This window comes from Lipotes vexillifer, unplaced genomic scaffold (genome assembly GCF_000442215.2).
Source record: "Lipotes vexillifer unplaced genomic scaffold, Lipotes_vexillifer_v1.1 scaffold118, whole genome shotgun sequence".
NCBI lineage: Eukaryota > Metazoa > Chordata > Mammalia > Artiodactyla > Lipotidae > Lipotes > Lipotes vexillifer.
Genome location: NW_006790289.1, coordinates 867,077 through 884,512, shown reverse-complemented (window position 1 = coordinate 884,512; position 17,436 = coordinate 867,077). Strand labels below are relative to the sequence as shown.

The following is a 17,436-nucleotide window of genomic DNA, read 5'->3' as shown; positions in this document are numbered from 1 at the left end:
CCCTCCCTTCCTCCCTCCCTTCCTCCCTCCCTCCCTTCCTTCCTCCCTTCCGTCCTTTCTTCCTTCCTGATGGTGGCTGTGGAGAGGGTCTTGAACAATCACAAGGTATTCTTTACTTTGAAAACAGGTATCATAGAATAAGAAACCATCATCGAGGCAATGTGTAAAATTGATAAATTTTAAAATAACAAGGAAAGGTAACATTTTTCTAAGTGTTTTATTTTCCTATTTGCCATGGTAAGTGATATGTAAATAAAGAAGTGTTGGTTGACTTGCCTTTAGAAGCCTTCATCTCCCACCCTGATACTGTGTCCTAGTAATATATTTTAATTTCCAGACTTCCAAGCCACGAGGCCTACTGCAGCCTAGAGTTCCTGAATCAACCTTCTGAGCTCTAGGGCCTCCCTTCTAGGAATGTCATAGAGCCACTGGGACAGGGATTTTCCACAAAGTTCTTTCCTTGAACCATGGGAATTACCTTGGACTTTTTTTTTTTTTTTTTTTTTTTTAGCGATATGTGGGCCTCTCATTGTCGTGGCCTCTCCCGTTGCCGGACACGCAAGCTCAGCGGCCATGGCTCACGGGCCCAGCCGCTCCGCGGCATGTGGGATCCTCCCGGACCGGGGCACGAACCCGTATCCCCTGCATCGGCAGGCAGACTCTCAACCACTGCGCCACCAGGGAGGCCCTACCTTGGACTTTTACGACTGATTTTTGTTGGATAAAATATCCTGTCTTGCTTTTAGCCCTGTCTTAAGATCTTTACATTCTTTCCAAGAGTGCTGCAACTGTTTCAGGGAGATTCCCCCTTATTGTTCAGCAATGCCTGAATTACACTTAGGAAACAAAGAACTCCCCCAGACATAGTGTAAAACCTCTGGCTAAGAGCATATTTAACGTTCTTCCAACTCTGAGACTCTGCACATCAGAGCAGCATGAGCACCACACCCCGGGGTCCCATGGTTGACAGTTGATGCTGTTTACAGCATATGCAGAAACGTTCTGGTGCCCCCTCAGGGGCACTGGAACATCTGGTAACCGTCGTGATTCCTTCCATCCTATTTTCTTCCAGCAAGCAGAATTGTTACCTCCTGTGACTCAGTCACTGCTCAGTAGAGAAAGATACTCTCTGGGGTAAGAGACTGACAGGCACTGCTAGTACTGAGAAATTAGCCTTTCAACTTTGAAACATACAGTGCTGTCTTTGTCCAGGGTCCAAGGTAGTCATGCAGGACAGTATCAGGTAAAATCTGAACCAGCACTTGAAGTTGGGAGGTGAAGAGGGGATTATTGCCCCAGATACTTTACGATGAATGCCGCTTTTTTCTCTGTAGATATAAGTAGCTATGATACATCCTCTCTTTAGTGTTTAATCAGTTCTACTCTAAAGGGAAAGAAAAGGAGATTAACATCTAGGAAAAAGAGAACGCATTCTGTTGTGCTTAAAATCCTAATTTGAATTTAAAGGCACTCTGTATTACTATCTGAGTTGCTGTAGAAACAGTAAGGGTCATATTTATTTTAGTATTGTTAGTGACTTCCTTAATGATACTGCTTCTTGATTCCTTTTCCTCAATTTAAATAATTTTTCTTACCCTCCTATAGACCTAGGGAGGAACTGGGATCCCAGTTATTATAAAAAGTATATTTGCATGGACTAGGTTGAAAAAAACTCTTAAGATGAAAAGTTAATTGTGCATGGAACCTCTGCCTAAATATTATAAAATGAAAAATCAGGTCTCACGTATTGCAGTGGTCTTCCTGGATGTTTGTGCAAATTGAGTATATTTGAAATGTACTGGAGGAGGCGGCTATTTTAAAAACAACAGTGGTTAATTTTAATTCTGTCAGCTACAAAATTATGTAGCACATATAATCACCTCCTAAATTGTCTTGTGGAACATTAAAGAACAAGAAGAAGAATGAGTTAGATACGTCTAGTTACGTTGGAAAGTAATGTATGTTATAACCTAAAAGGCAAATTGATAACTCAGTATACATAAGCTGGTTTCACTTTGTCCACCTAACAAACAGAATTAATTTTAAAAGGTCAGAAATGTGTTGCTAATATTCAGTTTGTTATTATTGTTCATTATCAGGACATCTCCTCTGTCATCACATTTTACTCCCTGACATATATTAGTTATTGTGCAATTCAGTGTTTTAACTGCCTCAACTACAGGAATATATAAAATCAAGAAAATGTTTTATTATAAATCCTAGAGGCTGTTCAAATTTATATGTAACTGAAACATAATTGTGCTGTGCGAATCAGTGCAAAAGCTGGAGACCTGTAAATACTACAACAGTATTATATGGTCACCTGGTAAGTGTTTAGCAGCTGCACCAAATGTCGTTTTGTAATTAAATCGAGCCCAGGGAATTAAAGTTGATTAGTTGTACAGACTCTACCTCTAGGCCTGGCTGTGGCTATAGATTTTGTTTTATAATTAAGTTAAAGCTCAACTAGGGAAGTGAAGAATTAGAGCCTAATTCTAGAGTGAATGTAGCAAATAGTAGAAAGACTGTTTTTTCTCCCACATTCCTCACAAATTTCACCACTTTGTTAATGATCTATCTCAAAGCATTTAAAGTCTCTTTTTTTCTGAAGTGTTCTTTACCCAGGCTTCTGAGATCATTAGGATTGGCTGCTGCTGTGATTGTCCATTTTTCCAGTTGTCTTCTAAGGAACAGGGTTGACAGAGGGTTGAGAGAGCACCCAGGAGGAGTTTTATGTAGATTGTCTGACAGAGGGGCGTAACAAAAATGCAAGGTGAAAGAGAACTCAGAAGACAATTAGACTGTCCAGGAAGAGAGAAACATTTTATGTGTAACAGAAAAAAATATTACTCATAATTTAAAGATTGTCAGAAAAGCAATCCCAGACCTGTGGGCACAAATACAGGGACTACTCTAAAGGTCTGGTGGTAGTGGGTCAGGGTGCCGAGTGGAATCCTAGAGAATGTTGAACCTATGAGAAAACCCCAAATCTGCTTTCTTTCAGTTTCTGCAAAATTTGTTTGTGTTTTATTTAAAGGTGTAAATTGGTGAGGCAAGAGTATTTTGTTTCCCAAATTGGTTGGTTAGAGACAGAAGAAAGCAAGGCTATTAGGCTGAAAGTCAAAAAATAATCTATAATCTTATTGATTACTTAAGGATACTGTAAAGCAAGTATTGTTTCCATATTTCCCTCCCCTCTGTTGAAAAAAGATAAATGATACCATCTATATTTCATTACCATGTGTTCTATTCTAGATATCATAGTATTGACACCTTTCTGTGTGAATTTCAAAACCACAGTTTTGTTATTTTGTTTTCGGTATTTGTAAAGGAGTGTCAGATTCCTGTCTTATCTCTGGACTTAATTACAGTCTATGGAGGCAAGTCCCAGAAAGCTGCATTTTTATGAAGCTTTCTGGATAGTTCTGATACACAATGAAGTTTGTGAATCACTGTAATAAAATGACAACAGGATTGTTCTGGTGGAATCTAAGACCTGATTCTGTTACCCAAAGTTTCCCAGCACCAAAGCGTACTGGCTGGATTTGGGTAATGCTGAAGAAAACCCATGATTAAGAATGCTAAGAGAGTAATACTTGAAGCAAGCCTTTAAAGTAATTTTTTCTGCCTTTTTTGGGGGGGAATCATTTCTGTATAGCATCAGAAGTACCAAAAGAACTGACTGTGAAAGATGGTTGAAGATGAACTTAATATCCCAGGCACGGGCTTGTCATGTGACTGCTTAGTCTTTCTGAATTTTTACCACCAGTTTCTTCCTACTGGAATGAGATATGTATACACATATGAGTAGATGGAAGGGAAGACTTAAAGGCTATTTATTTCCCAAGTAGTTTATGTTGTACTCTTCTTTCCCCAGGTATTCAGTATTAAGAGGAATGTAAGGGCATACCTGATATCTTGAGGTAAATCAGGAATAAGCTCCTTAAAAAAATGGGAAATTTTTGTCTATGGAAAACAGGACTCAGTATGGGGAGAAATGGGGCGAGGTACTGCTCTGCTCTATTTATTATACTACAATTTGTATACAATTTACAAATTATATAAACACTGAATTAATTTGTCCAAATATATATTTATTAAAGAGTAACAGTTTGGAGGGGGATAGAGATATGTGGAATAAAGAGGACAGGGTAAGGAGCAAATCATTCCAGGAATAGAAAGAGAGAAATTACAAAGCTTATAGTTGAAACTAATACTTTGTCTGGTTGAGAATATTCGTAAGCCCTCCTAGGCCATGTCAAGGATTAGGATGCCCACAGTTTATTAAAGGTGTGCTCCCAGGGGAAGCCAGTAAAAGAAGGGGGAATAAAGAAGCAAAATAGTGAAAGGAGAGTGTGTCTTGGGTTCCCAAGACCACCCCCAGGTTCTTTAATTAACTAGGGGAACTTAGAGAACTCAGCATATGGTCATACCCGCAGCTATGATTCATTTCATCAAAAGAGTACAAAGCAAAATTAGCAAGAGAAAAAGGCACATGGGGCAAAGTCCAGAGAAAACCAGGCACAAGCTTCCAAGAGTCCTCTCCCAGCGGAGTCAAATTGATTATGCATAATTTTTCCACCAGTGAAGTGTTGTCTACCTGGGAAACTCACCTGAGCCTAGGAGTCCAGGGTTTATATTGGCTCAGCCACGCAGTCACCCTCTGCCTAACACATACCAAAATTCCAGACTCCCAGAAGGAAAGCAGGTGTTCAATATAAGCCACGTTGTTTGTATGAATACTTTAAGCCCACTGAGCAACACTTATCATGTAGAGAATGTGGAGCCCTCCAGAAATTCATGGTCCCAGATGCAAGCCAAAGGCCAGCCTAGTGAGCAAGTGTCTAAGGATAACAGTCTCAGACCTGCTAAGTTAACTCTTTTCTGCAGGGAACACCAGAGTTGCAGTCTCAGTGTAATTAGGTGAGACACTCTGGAGTGTAAATTAAACCCTAAAGCTTCTAGCTTCAGAAGTAAAGGAGCTGGGATTTTATACTCTCACACCAGTCACCATTGGCGCACAGATGCTGGCTGGGAGGAGGAAGGTGGGTCCAGGAAACTTCCAGCTCTCTATATTGGCCAGACCACCCTAGTGCCCAAGGCCATTCAGCTAAAGGTCAAGAATGAGATATAAGCAGCAGAATCTGATAGATGGGTGCAAAGATCCAGTAAAAGGAGTCTTCAGGGATCCAAGCTGGGCAAGGATACTGTACAGGAGGGAGATCCAGATATGGTGGGAAGGAGTATAAATGTGTGTATACTAAAGCAAACCTAAAACCGGGTAACAGTGTCTTCTATACTACAGAGGAATCTCTATGAGGATATAGTTTCCAGTTTAGGGAAACACTTGGGGACAATTTTGGTTGACAAATCTGCAGTACTCTCTACATTGCCTGGATAATAGGAGAAGACCTGAGTTCTGCAAAATAAGAGAATTTTTAAGTTACTTCTGGTAGTATGGGGAGAGAGGTAACCAGTTTGGGAATGATAAAAGAGAATGAGAGATCGTTCTAGGGGGAGAAGTGAGAGTAAGGATCTTAAGGAAGAAAGAGAAAAAGTTTGAGGACGGCCACAGATAACTGGAAATACCCTTTGGTATGAAATAGGTGATTTGGTCTCATGGGTTTGATCAGGATAGTACCATTTTCTTGAGGTCATTATTGATAGCACTCCCATTTGTCCCCGAAATTGTCCTGGTTTGGAGAATAAGTAATATGATCACCCTAGAAATGCCTGATAAATTGTGAGACAGAGGAGACAAAAAGCATATTTTTGCTTTTTTTCCATCAGGATAATACCTTTTGTGCTATATTTTTTCATAATTATTTATCAGTGATGGACAAGAACATCATAATACATCAGGAGGAGTGATGAAAACTTAAGTTAAAATTTGTTTAAGTTTATAAGGGAAACTAACCTAGGATTTGCTTCAAAAACTTTGGCAAGAGCTCAATTTCAGATCAATTGAAATATCTGTAGAGCTAGTTGAGAACACAGTTTCAAAAGCGTGATCACTCTTTGGAACTGGAATCTACTTCTTAACACAAATTACACAGTCATTACATGGAAAAGCTGATCTTTTAAATGCAAGAATACGTCCTATAACTGAAGTGTTTTTCCATAATTTAAGCAATAAATCAACTAAGGAGTTTCCTTCCTGTAGAATGCTATGCCATTTAATGCGTTTGCAATATAATTAGGTTGGATATTATGCTTAAATCTAAGGTCCCTTACTTTCCAATTAGGATCATCTAACACTGTTGGTAAGAGTTTGTTTCCTATAATTGCATTGAGATTCTCTATTCAATTTGTTGTAAAGATGAAAGTCATTATAGCCTTTTAGAAAATTTAAGACAATAGGTTATTCTTCAGTGTTGGTTTGTAGTAATCACAATTTTATTTTGGCCTTAAAAAATCTGGCATCAGATACCCTGATCTATCTTCTGTGTGTGTGTGTGTGTGTGTGTGTTATGTGTATTATAATATATTTTGATATACTGTAAATAAAAAGTCTTTTTTTTGTTTATAAGGAAGCCATCAGGATTGAGCCAGCGTTGTTTTGCATAGCAGTGTCTTAGCAAACAGTAGCGTTTTATAAGGAATTTTCTTCTTTAAAGTAGGTTAGTTATAGCAGAAACCTCAGATGAAAGTTAAGTGGACAGTAGTTTGCTTGCCACTTAGTAGGATGATATAAATTTCCCACTAAGTTTTATCTACCACTTCAAATGGCAAATGCAAGAGAAAGCATCCTTTCACTTTATAAGTGGTCAAGTGCCTTAACACAACCCAGGGCAGCCAATTTTCTCATAGCTGGGTCAGTAAAAGCCAGTACGATAGAAGGCACATCTTTCAACCTAACAGATGCATCTCATCCCTTACATTATCCTTCCCTTTTCTGCTTCTGTGACTTTGCTCATCTCTTATCTCCCCTGTCAGACTTCGTTTTCCCTTGATTTCATTGATTCTCCATTCCTCTGATGTCTTTCCTCCCTCTCAGGCCATGTATCATTTAACTGTTGCCAGATAACAAACCACTTCAAAACTCACTGGCTAAAAACAAAACCAGTTAGGATTTCTCATGATTCTCCGGAGTCGCTGTTCCAGTTTTACTGTGCTCACTCGGAGAGGTTTGGCTGTGACTGGAGGAAGATCCAAGATGGGATCCCTCACGTATTTTGCATCTGATGCTAACTGCCTGCTAAGGTGCATTGGTGCTTTGTCACAGGAGCTCTCATTCTCCGTTAAGCTAGACCAGCTTCCTTACCTGGTGGTTGTAGGGCACTGCTTTTAAAAGGACAGAAACGGGGCTTCCCTGGGGGCGCAGTGGTTGAGAGTCCGCCTGCTGATGCAGGGGACACGGATTCGTGCCCCGGTCCGGGAAGATCCCACATGCCGCGGAGCGGCTGGGCCCGTGAGCCATGGCCGCTGAGCCTGCGCGTCTGGAGCCTGTGCTCCGCAACGGGAGAGGCCCGCATACCGAAAATAAATAAACAAAACCTCAAAAAAAAAAAAAAAAAAGGACAGAAACAGAAGCTGACAAGCCTCTTGAACTTTTACAGTGTCACTTCAGCCACATTCTTTTGGTCAAAGGAAGTCCTGATGACAACTCAGATTTAATGAGGAGAGAAATAGGCTCTACTGCTTGATGAGAGACATTATGAAGAATTGTGGCAAAGAATTTAATTCACTACAGTCCACCCTCTGGTCACAATTGTTTTCACTCCTCCCACATGCAAAGTACACCCCTTTTCCGCCAGAGACCATCAGAATTCTCATGCAGTTATGCCGTCAGGCTTAAAGTTCACTACCTCATGTTCTGCATCTAGTTCAAATATAGATGAGGCATCTCGGGGACAACAATTGGGGTGTGGCTACTCTTTTCTTATTTGTATTTTTTTCACGTATTTGCTTTGAGCTCTTACTTTCAGAGGAGCTGTTTTGCCCCATGAGGCAATTTGTCAAATTCTTTCCTGTGCATTTCAAAGTTATTTAATGCTATCCTTTAATTATAGATTTTTTGAGGGGAAAAATAAATCAGAAAATATAAAAATAAATATATAGGCTCTTATTATGTACAAATAATATGACAGTCTCATTTGATCAAATTAAAATTATAGAACTTGACTTCTTAAACAGAATTGTGCTATGTATCTTCCACATAATACCACGCACACATGAAAAAAAATTATTTCAGATGATAGGATTAGTGTTTATTTTAAAAACTTGTAAATGTTCAAGCGCTTTTGTCCCTAACTTGTATATTGTTATTCCTTTCTAAGTTTTAAAAAAAGTTTATTGTAGTGCTTAAATCTTCTTATTATTAATTAAATCCTGTATTCAGAAACCTTTCCTGTGAATTTAGAAAGGACTCAGTCCTACAGAATCTACCTGTTTAGCTTAATGTCTGAATAATTATTTAAGGTGTCAAGACATGGAAAATATAACTCTCATATTGAAAGATATTTTAATTTGTAGATGTAATAAAAATTTGAATCATTCAGATAATGAACTTTCCCCCAAAAATGAAACTCTTTTGTCCTGCACCTAACATACATATTCCTTCAAGATCTTACTATACACTAGTGTGGTGCTTTTCACAAAGTGATTTATGAAAAATGATTTTCTTTAAGATAATGACTTCATATAATCCTTGTTTTATGTTACTTGTCACAAAGAACCTGATTTCAGATTGAAATCGGAAATTTTGGTTTCTAGGGTATGGCTACTCTTGAATCAGGGCTTTGAACAAAAAAAGACAAGATAACCTTCTCCACACATACAACATACAATGATGTAACAGGGACCAGAAAATCAGAATAGACTCTCCCACTCAAAGATGAGAAAAATAGGAAACGTTCAGCAGTTTCTGGTCTATATCAATTCTAAGACCCAGCCTGTCTCCCCTATACCCCTATACCAGGGGCAGGGAAAATTCCTTGATCTAAGCCTATTTTTGTTTTCTGAGAGTGGTTCCGTAGCCCATTTTTCTCCTTGGCTCTTTGTTCTTCACCCTGAGATCTTGGATTTTCCATAAGATGTCTTGCCTTTTCCATAAGAAATGGCTCACATTTATAGCTGAGAAACTTTCTCAGTCTGCCTTCTGCCCATGTAAATCGGAGAGCCTGGAGTCCTTTTATTCATTTTGAAATGTTGCAGTTTCTCTAAGACCAAGCTGACAGTGTTTTTATCAATATAACACTCTTTAATTGCTTTGGGTTTCTTAAGAATCTCATTGGAGGTCACTCCGTGGCACCAAAGCCATATCCGTAATTTGGATAATTTGTTTTTGAAAAAGCCTCTCTTTACTTTGGGCCATGTATGAGGCTGCTGTGGAAACTACCTTTAAGATTTTTAGAGGCCTTTGAAAAGTCAGGGAGTCTTCTAAATACCACTTAAATCTTTCTGAGGTCTTATCAAAGAATTTTTAGCTACATCCTTGAGCTGATTTTTACCTTAGGCCATATATTTCTCTGAAAATCTTTTACCAGCTATCCAGGGGTGAGAAACAATTTTATTTTCCATTTCAGTATATCATGGCATCATCTTAATTCCAACTGCACACTGATTATTCCTTTTTTAGTTTATTTCTCTCCCTATATCATCATTCTCAGGGTAAAAAAATGGACACTTCTAACCTCTTTTCTGGAAATGTCTAGATTTATAGGTCCATTAGATATGTTTTCTGTCTTGCAAGTTTCTATAAGCAACAGTTCTGAGAATTTTTCCATCAATATATAACATGATGATGTTACGTCTTCCATTAACAATCTTCTCACCTACTTTTTAACCTTTACCTACCCCAAGTCTCAAAGCCATTGCTGTATGTTTTAGGTTTATGGTAAAGAAGCACCCCATTTCTAGGTACCAGGTTCTCTACCAGATACGTATGCTGCTTAACAAACCACCTAAACTTCATGATTTTTAAAAAATTTTTTCTCAATTCTGTTGGTTGGCTGGGCAGTTCCTCTACTGGCTCCTCCTGGGATCACTGGTGCAGCTGCACTGAGGTGGAGGGCTGGCATGGATGATGTCCAAGTTGGCTTCACGAATATCAATGTAGGTACTACATTTTTCCTCCATGTGTCCTGTCATAGCTCTGTAGACTAGACCAGCTTCTTTTCAAGGCGATCCCAGGGCAGTGTTCCAAAAGGGCAAAACAGATGAAAGACCTTGTAATGCCTGGGTTCTGGAACAATCATAAGGCTACTTCTATTTTGGGTCAGAGACAGTCCCAGGGCTGGCCAGATTCAAGGGATAATGGACTCAATTATACCTTTTGATGGGAGTTTCTTGTCAGAATTTGTAGACATATTTAATCTACCACAGGCTACTTCCTCTGTTTCCTGTATGCTGTATTCTTTCTGTGCTTCCTCTTTAAATGTTAACATTCCCTTTCAACTTTCTGCTTTTGAGCTCTACCTGGAAGCTCCAACTAAACCCTACTGGCATTTCAAAATCAATATGTACCAAAGTCAAACTCATCATCTCTCCTCCAAAACTGGTTTCTCCTTCAGTTTTTCTCACCTAGTTCATAGCACCACAATTTGCTCAGTCCTGCTGATAGAGTGACAACTGTGAAGTGACATAAAGGAGGTGGAGAAGCCAGCCCCTTGAGAATCTGGGAAGATAATATTCTAGGCAGAAGGAACACCAAATGCAAGACCCTGAGGCGGGAACTGCTTTGAATCTGAGGAACAACAAGGTGGCCAGTGCGGTTGGCATAGCATGAATTAGGGGCAGAATAATCAGGGATGAGGTTAGAGGAGGTTATGGAGGAGTGAAACCACTAAGGGGCTTTGGCTTTCAGTCTGACTAAGTTGGAATCTATTGGAGGGTTTGAGCAGACAGGTAACGGGAAATGACTTTTGTTCTTAAAGAATCGTTCATGTTGCTTTGTTGAGAATCAACTTTGAAAGAGTGGATAAGAAACAGTGAACGGCTTCCCTGGTGGCACAGTGGTTGAGGGTCCGCCTGCAGATGCAGGGGACGCAGCTTTGTGCCCCGGTCTGGGAAGATCCCACATGCCGCGGAGCAGCTGGGCCCCTGAGCCATGGCCGCTGCGCCTGCGCGTCCAGAGCCTGTGCTCCGCAATTGGAGAGGCCACAACAGTGAGAGGCCCGCGTACCACAAAAAAAAAAAAAAAAAAAAAAAAAGAAACAGTGAAGAGGCTCTTGCAATAATTCAGGTGAGAGACAGTTGTGAGGCTTAGATAAGGGTTGCAACAATGGAAGGGGTTAAAAGAGTTAAACTGATTGTCTAGGAAGAATTAAGGCAGTTAATAGAGATAGTGGGATCCCAGGATCAGATTTTCCTTATCTGGGGATTCAAGGTCTCCCACCAAACATCCTCTCTTGATCATATAATTTAGCTGCTTGAAATCTCTTGCTGGCTTCCTGTTGCCTTCTGCATAAAGTTCAGAGCTATTTGGGAATCACAGAATGTCTCCCCTGATCTCATCTGGTCCTTTTACCAGTCTTTCTGTCCTTCTGTTTATTACATCATTGTACATTTTATAGAATTTGGTTATTTCCACTTTACTATTACCCATTATCCCCTCTATACTATTAGTTACTGTGGGTTAGGAATCATGCCTTATTTATTTTGGTATACCTATTTCCTAGCCCTGTGCTCCATATAACAGATTGCCAATAATGAATCTCTGATTCATCACCAATTTCTTGCTTTCTTTTATTCCTAAACATCACATCCTTTCAGGAAATGGCTCTCAATTTCTCCTTACGTAAACTTTTGTTAATGCTCTCACTGCAAATTCAAACTTTGCCTACCAGATGTCAGATAAAGCATGACACCAAATTGCACACTCTATTACCATCTCAGTATGCCTTCAAATTCCATTACTCTCAAGTCCCAGTACACCAGAGCAAAACAGCCACTGCATTTGCACAAAGAGAAAAAATAAACAGATTGTTCATAAAAACCTATAATCTGAAGGATTCTTCTAACAGCATTTTATCATTAGTCTGACTTTTGCTGAGATTCAATTTTCTGGAGCCCAGTCACTGAAGCACTAAGTATGGGTTCAGATGCTAACTTTACCATTTTCTTTGGCAAGTTACTTAAATCCTCTGTGACTAAGTTTCCTCATCTGTGAAACTAGGATAGTACAGTTACCTACTCATAATATTGTTGTAGAGTATAAATGAGTTAATATATGTTAAGTGCTAAGAATTGTGCCTAACACATAATAAATATTGTTTAAGTATTTGTTGTTACTATCATTCATTTGAGATGAGTTCAATAGTGAAAAAGGGAACTAAGCACAAAAACCATGCTTTTTTGTTTGTTTCTTTGGCTAAGGATAAGAATTTTATTACTTACCCATACCGATCAAATGATTTAGTCGATCTCATTTATTTTCATAACACTCTCATAAAATAAGTGTATTTTCAAAAGCATATGTATGTGTGTATATATATATATATTATAAAATAAGTGTATTTTCAAAAGCATATGTATATATATGATATATATATGTAGTATATATTATATATATATCCTTACAGAAATGATGCCTGCTTCTTTGTTCTATTAGCTATCAGAAAATAATAAGTATTATATAAAGTAAAATTTCATCATAGAAAATCCTTTCACCTGTTACACAAGGAAATAGATGTCTGAATAGATGTTTCTTTTTTTCCACTTGACACATGCTAGTGATTCAAATTAGTATTGAGCTAGTAATGTCTTCTGAAGAGGACTAAGATTATTTGAATTTGACCAAATTTTGAAAATTAATTCTCATAACATATTGCTGTTAATTTTAAAGTATAGATTATGATTATGCATTTTATATTCATATGATGTAAGAATTGCACTGTGTCATGCACAGAGAATTGTAATTTTCTCTCTTTCCTTAGAGAGATAATAAGCTAGTCAGAAACTGGACTTCACTTGCTTTATATATCAGATCAGGGAATGTTTCTGTGGAATGGCAATTAAATATCTGAGAAAATAAATCTATAGTAATCTTCAAACTTTAAGACCACTGGTATCCCAAAATACTCCCCCAAAATCCACATTAGGAAATAAGGCTTAGCTGTGACCCTCAATCTGAGGTTTCTTATTTCAGGAGCACCTAGTGTTGAAATAGGAAATAAGGTATGAAAATCTATAAGATTAATACAGTGCATTTTCTTGATTTTCAGTTTTACCAATAGGCTAAGAGGGGGTAAAGAATTTAAGTAAATTAACAAGTAAAATTTTTAAATCTTTGATTTTATATCTTAAAGTCTTAAATCCTTGATTAAAAGAATTGCTAAATTGATATAAAATTTTTGAAGATATATGTTCATCATGTGTTACTTGCCTCCTCAACATTCATTCATTCTCTTCTCTCATTAACTGTGCCTCTGATTTTTCTTTGAAGAATTTATCCATCCTCCAAACATATTCACAAGGTTTACTGGGAGTGTACTTGCCAAAGCTGTATTCCATCTACTTTGCCATAGTGACTGCTTTAAGGATGAGTGTATGACCCAATTTGGGCTAGCAAGAGAGAATACACCCAAGAACTTGTGCAGAAGAAACTAAAAGAGATACTGGAGCTATCCAGAGTCACTATATAAAGTTGATAATATAAAAGACAGGGGTGGAGGTATTTGTTGGTACCATTTGAGCCATTGAATCTATACTATCCTCACCTGAAGCCATTTTAATCCTTACCTGATGTCATTATTTAAACCAGTAAAGTCTCTTCATTATTTCTATCCCAGAATAGATCTAACTAATACAGAAGAGTTAGTTCCCACTTTGAATGAGTGGCTACGTGGGCTCATACTCCCAGATGTATCCAAAATTCGCCTCTAAGCAATTTTACAATCTCTATTTTCCTTAAGAATATGTCTATGAACCATTTGCAAAACCTTTACATTATGCTAAAGAGGGGTCAAAAGTGGCTTTTCTGAATAAGCTAATTTCTACAGAAGATTTCTCAGTAAAAAGAATGCAGGGCAACAGTCTGGTTGGAAGAAGAAGGACTTGTTTTATATCTTCAGAGCATTTGATGTTAGGTAAAGAAAACATCAGTTGTCCTTACCAAAGCAGAAGTAGGCCAGCAGAAATGGTGTAGTGTCTAAAGTGCCTCAAGGCATCTTTTTTTGTTTTTTTGCCACAATTGTTACAAGTTGCTTTTTATCCTTCCCATTCTCTTCTACTCCTTTGACATTGAAACATTCCATTGCTGGACATCATTGTAGATGATGTCACAAAATTTCTGCCTGGTACTTTTTAATGGAGGATTGGTCAAAAAGTTCATTCGGGTTTTTCCATAACGTCTTACAGAAAAACCTGAACGAAATTTTTGGCCAACCCAGTGTTAAGATTCCAAAATGTCAACTTTGATTCAGAGCTGTATCAGAATTTTTAAATAAAAAATGTGTGCAGTTAGCCTTCTGAATATTTAGTTTGGGTTTTTCTAGGATACACAACCCAGAAGATCGCCATATGCCATGAGAGAGCTAGAACCCTCTAAACAACATTTAGAATTGGTTTGAACATTGGTTAGATCTGTAAGAATCTGCTACTTAGGCTCATTCATTCATCCATTCCACAAGGTTTATTTAATGCTCTGTTGCAGGCATTTTGTAGCATGTGCTAGTGATGTGATATACTAATGATAGCTTCTCCCATCCCAACAAGCACCTAGTTGGAGATGGGAAAATGTGTAATCAAATCATTTTAACATAGTGCAGTAATTTCTAAACTAGAAGTAAATTCAGGGTGCTAAGAGGAAAAGTGGGTAGAGTTTACTCTCTACCTCGGAGGGTCACTGAAAAAAGGAGATGACTTATGTGTTTACTCAAAGGATAAATAAAAATTCTTAAGAAGATCAGTCTATTTTAGGCTAAATGCACAGCTATGGAAAAGCACAGAGGTGTGAAAGAACTTGGGATGTTTGAGGAGCTGCAAATATTTGGATATGTCACTACAGAATTTGTGTTTGGAAAGTTGAAGGAGATAAGTCTTTGTGAGTGATACCAGACCATGAAAGAGGCGAAGTAAAAGAAACTCTGTTCCATTCTATTGGTATTAAAAATGTTCTGCTATGGTCAACAGGCCCATGAAAAGATGTTCACCATCGCTAATCATCAGAGAAAGGCAAATCAAAACCACAATGAGATATCACCTCACACCTGTTAGGCTGGCTATTATCAAAAAGACAAGAAATAACAAATGTTGGCAAGGATGTGAAGAAAAGTGAACACTTCTGCTCTATTGGTGAGATTGTAAATCGGTTCAGCCACTGTTGAAAACAGTATGGAGGTTCTTCTAAAAACTTAAAGTAGAACTACCATATAACCTAACAACCCCACTCCTGGATATATATCCGGGAAAAAAAACCAAACACTAAATCAAAGAGATATATGCACCCCAGCATTCATAGGAGCATTATTTACAGTTGCCAAGATATGGAAGCAACCTAATTGTCCATCAACAGTTGAATGGATAAAGAAGCTTTGGTACATATATACAAACACAAACTCACACAATGGAATACTACTCAGCCATAAAAATGAACAAAACTTTGCCATTTGCAACAACATGGATGGACTTGGAGGGCATTATGCTAAGTGAAATAAGTCAGACAGAGAAAGACAAGTGCTACATATCACTTATATGTGGAATCTAAAAAATCTAAACACATGGATGCTAAACAATATGCTAAACAATATGCTAAATAAATAAATAAATCTCAACACAGTAGAGAATACAGCAAAAGAGAAGCAGACTCATAGATATAGGGAACAAACTAGTGGTACCAGTGGGGAGGGGGTGGGGAGGGTCAATATAGGGGTGGGGGAATGGGAGATACAAAATATTGGGTATAAACTAGGCTCAAGGATATATTATACAACATGGGGAATATAGCTAGTATCTTGTAATAACTGTAAATGGAAAGCAACCTTTAAAAATTGTATAAGAAATATTTTTTTTTAAATAAAAATAAATTTTAAAAAAAAGTGTTCTGCTATGGAGGTGGTATAATCAGGTCGTTTAGAAATAAAACTCCAACCATAGCAGAGAGGAAGGGAGTTGAAACAGATGCTCTTATTCTTTTTTAAACTAAAGTAAGAAGTATATTTGTCTTTAACACAAAATTTGATCTAGGAATAATCCTGAGGATTTTATTGTACTGGCATTTGTGTTTAATCAGAGTTATTGATGCTCACTTGTTCCCCTGACACATTAAATGTAGAAAGTAGGGGAATCCACATCTTAGAATTTATGTTTTATATATTTCATAGAATATGAAAGATGTTTTACAGGTTGTCATAATGCTAATGAAAAGAAGGAATGTTCCAAATTATTATGATCTGGCAAGTAAGTGAAGAAAGGAGTTATACTGAACATTTTTATCTTTAAAGAGCCCCTGATAATGTAGCTGTAAGGATGTCTTTCATAATTATTCAAGAAATCCATATCTAAACGTTATACATACACACCTCTAACATCTACATCAAAGTATAGAAGACTGATAGATTATTATAATATTGGTGAAAGTTGTAATTTTTAAATATCACATTTTATATGCCAGGAATACTTGAAAAAAATGGTGACATAATTGTATTAATTCTATTACTTAGAAGTAGTAGGTTATTTAAGCTTTGTATTCCTGGAATTGATCTAATCATTTATATGATAACAATGATTAAATCATAATCATAACAATGATTAAGATGTTGAGATCCACCAGAAGGCAGTCAGCAGAAGCAAGAATAACTACAATCCTGCAGCCTGTGGAATGAAAACCACATTCACAGAAAGAAAGACAAAATGAAATGGCAGAGGATTATGTACCAGATGAAGGAACAAGATAAAACCCCAGAAAAACAACTAAATAAAGTGGAGATAGGCAACCTTCCAGAAAAAGAATTCAGAATAATGATAGTGAAGATGATCCAGGACCTCAGAAAAAGAATGGAGGCAAAGATGGAGAAGATGCAGGAAATGTTTAACAAAGACCTAAAAGAATTAAAGAACAAACAAACAGAGAAGAACAATACAATAACTGAAATGAAAAATACACTAGAAGGAATCAATAGCAGAATAACTGAGACAGAAGAATGGATAATTGACCTGGAAGACAGAATAGTAGAATTCACTGCCCCAGAACAGAATAAAGAAAAAAGAATGAAAAGAAATGAAGACAGCCTAAGAGACCTCTGGGACAATGTTAAACACACCAACATTCACATTATAGGGGTCCCAAAAGGAGAAGAGAGAGAGGAAGGACCCAAGAAAATATTTGAAGAGATTCTAGTCAAAAATTTCCCTAACATGGGAAAGGAATTAGCCACCCAAGTCCAGGAAATACAGAGAGTCCCAGGCAGGATAAACCCAAGGAGAAACACACCAAGACATATAGTAATCAAATTGACAAAAATTAAAGACAAAGAAAAATTATTAAAAGCAGCA

General features: G+C 37.7%; 1 protein-coding gene across 1 annotated transcript in view; it reads left to right on the top strand.

Annotated features, from left to right (window-relative positions):
* The window catches only part of THSD7A (thrombospondin type 1 domain containing 7A), a 449,214-nt gene that overhangs the window by 274,946 nt on the left and 156,832 nt on the right, over positions 1-17,436 (top strand). The window lies entirely within an intron of this gene.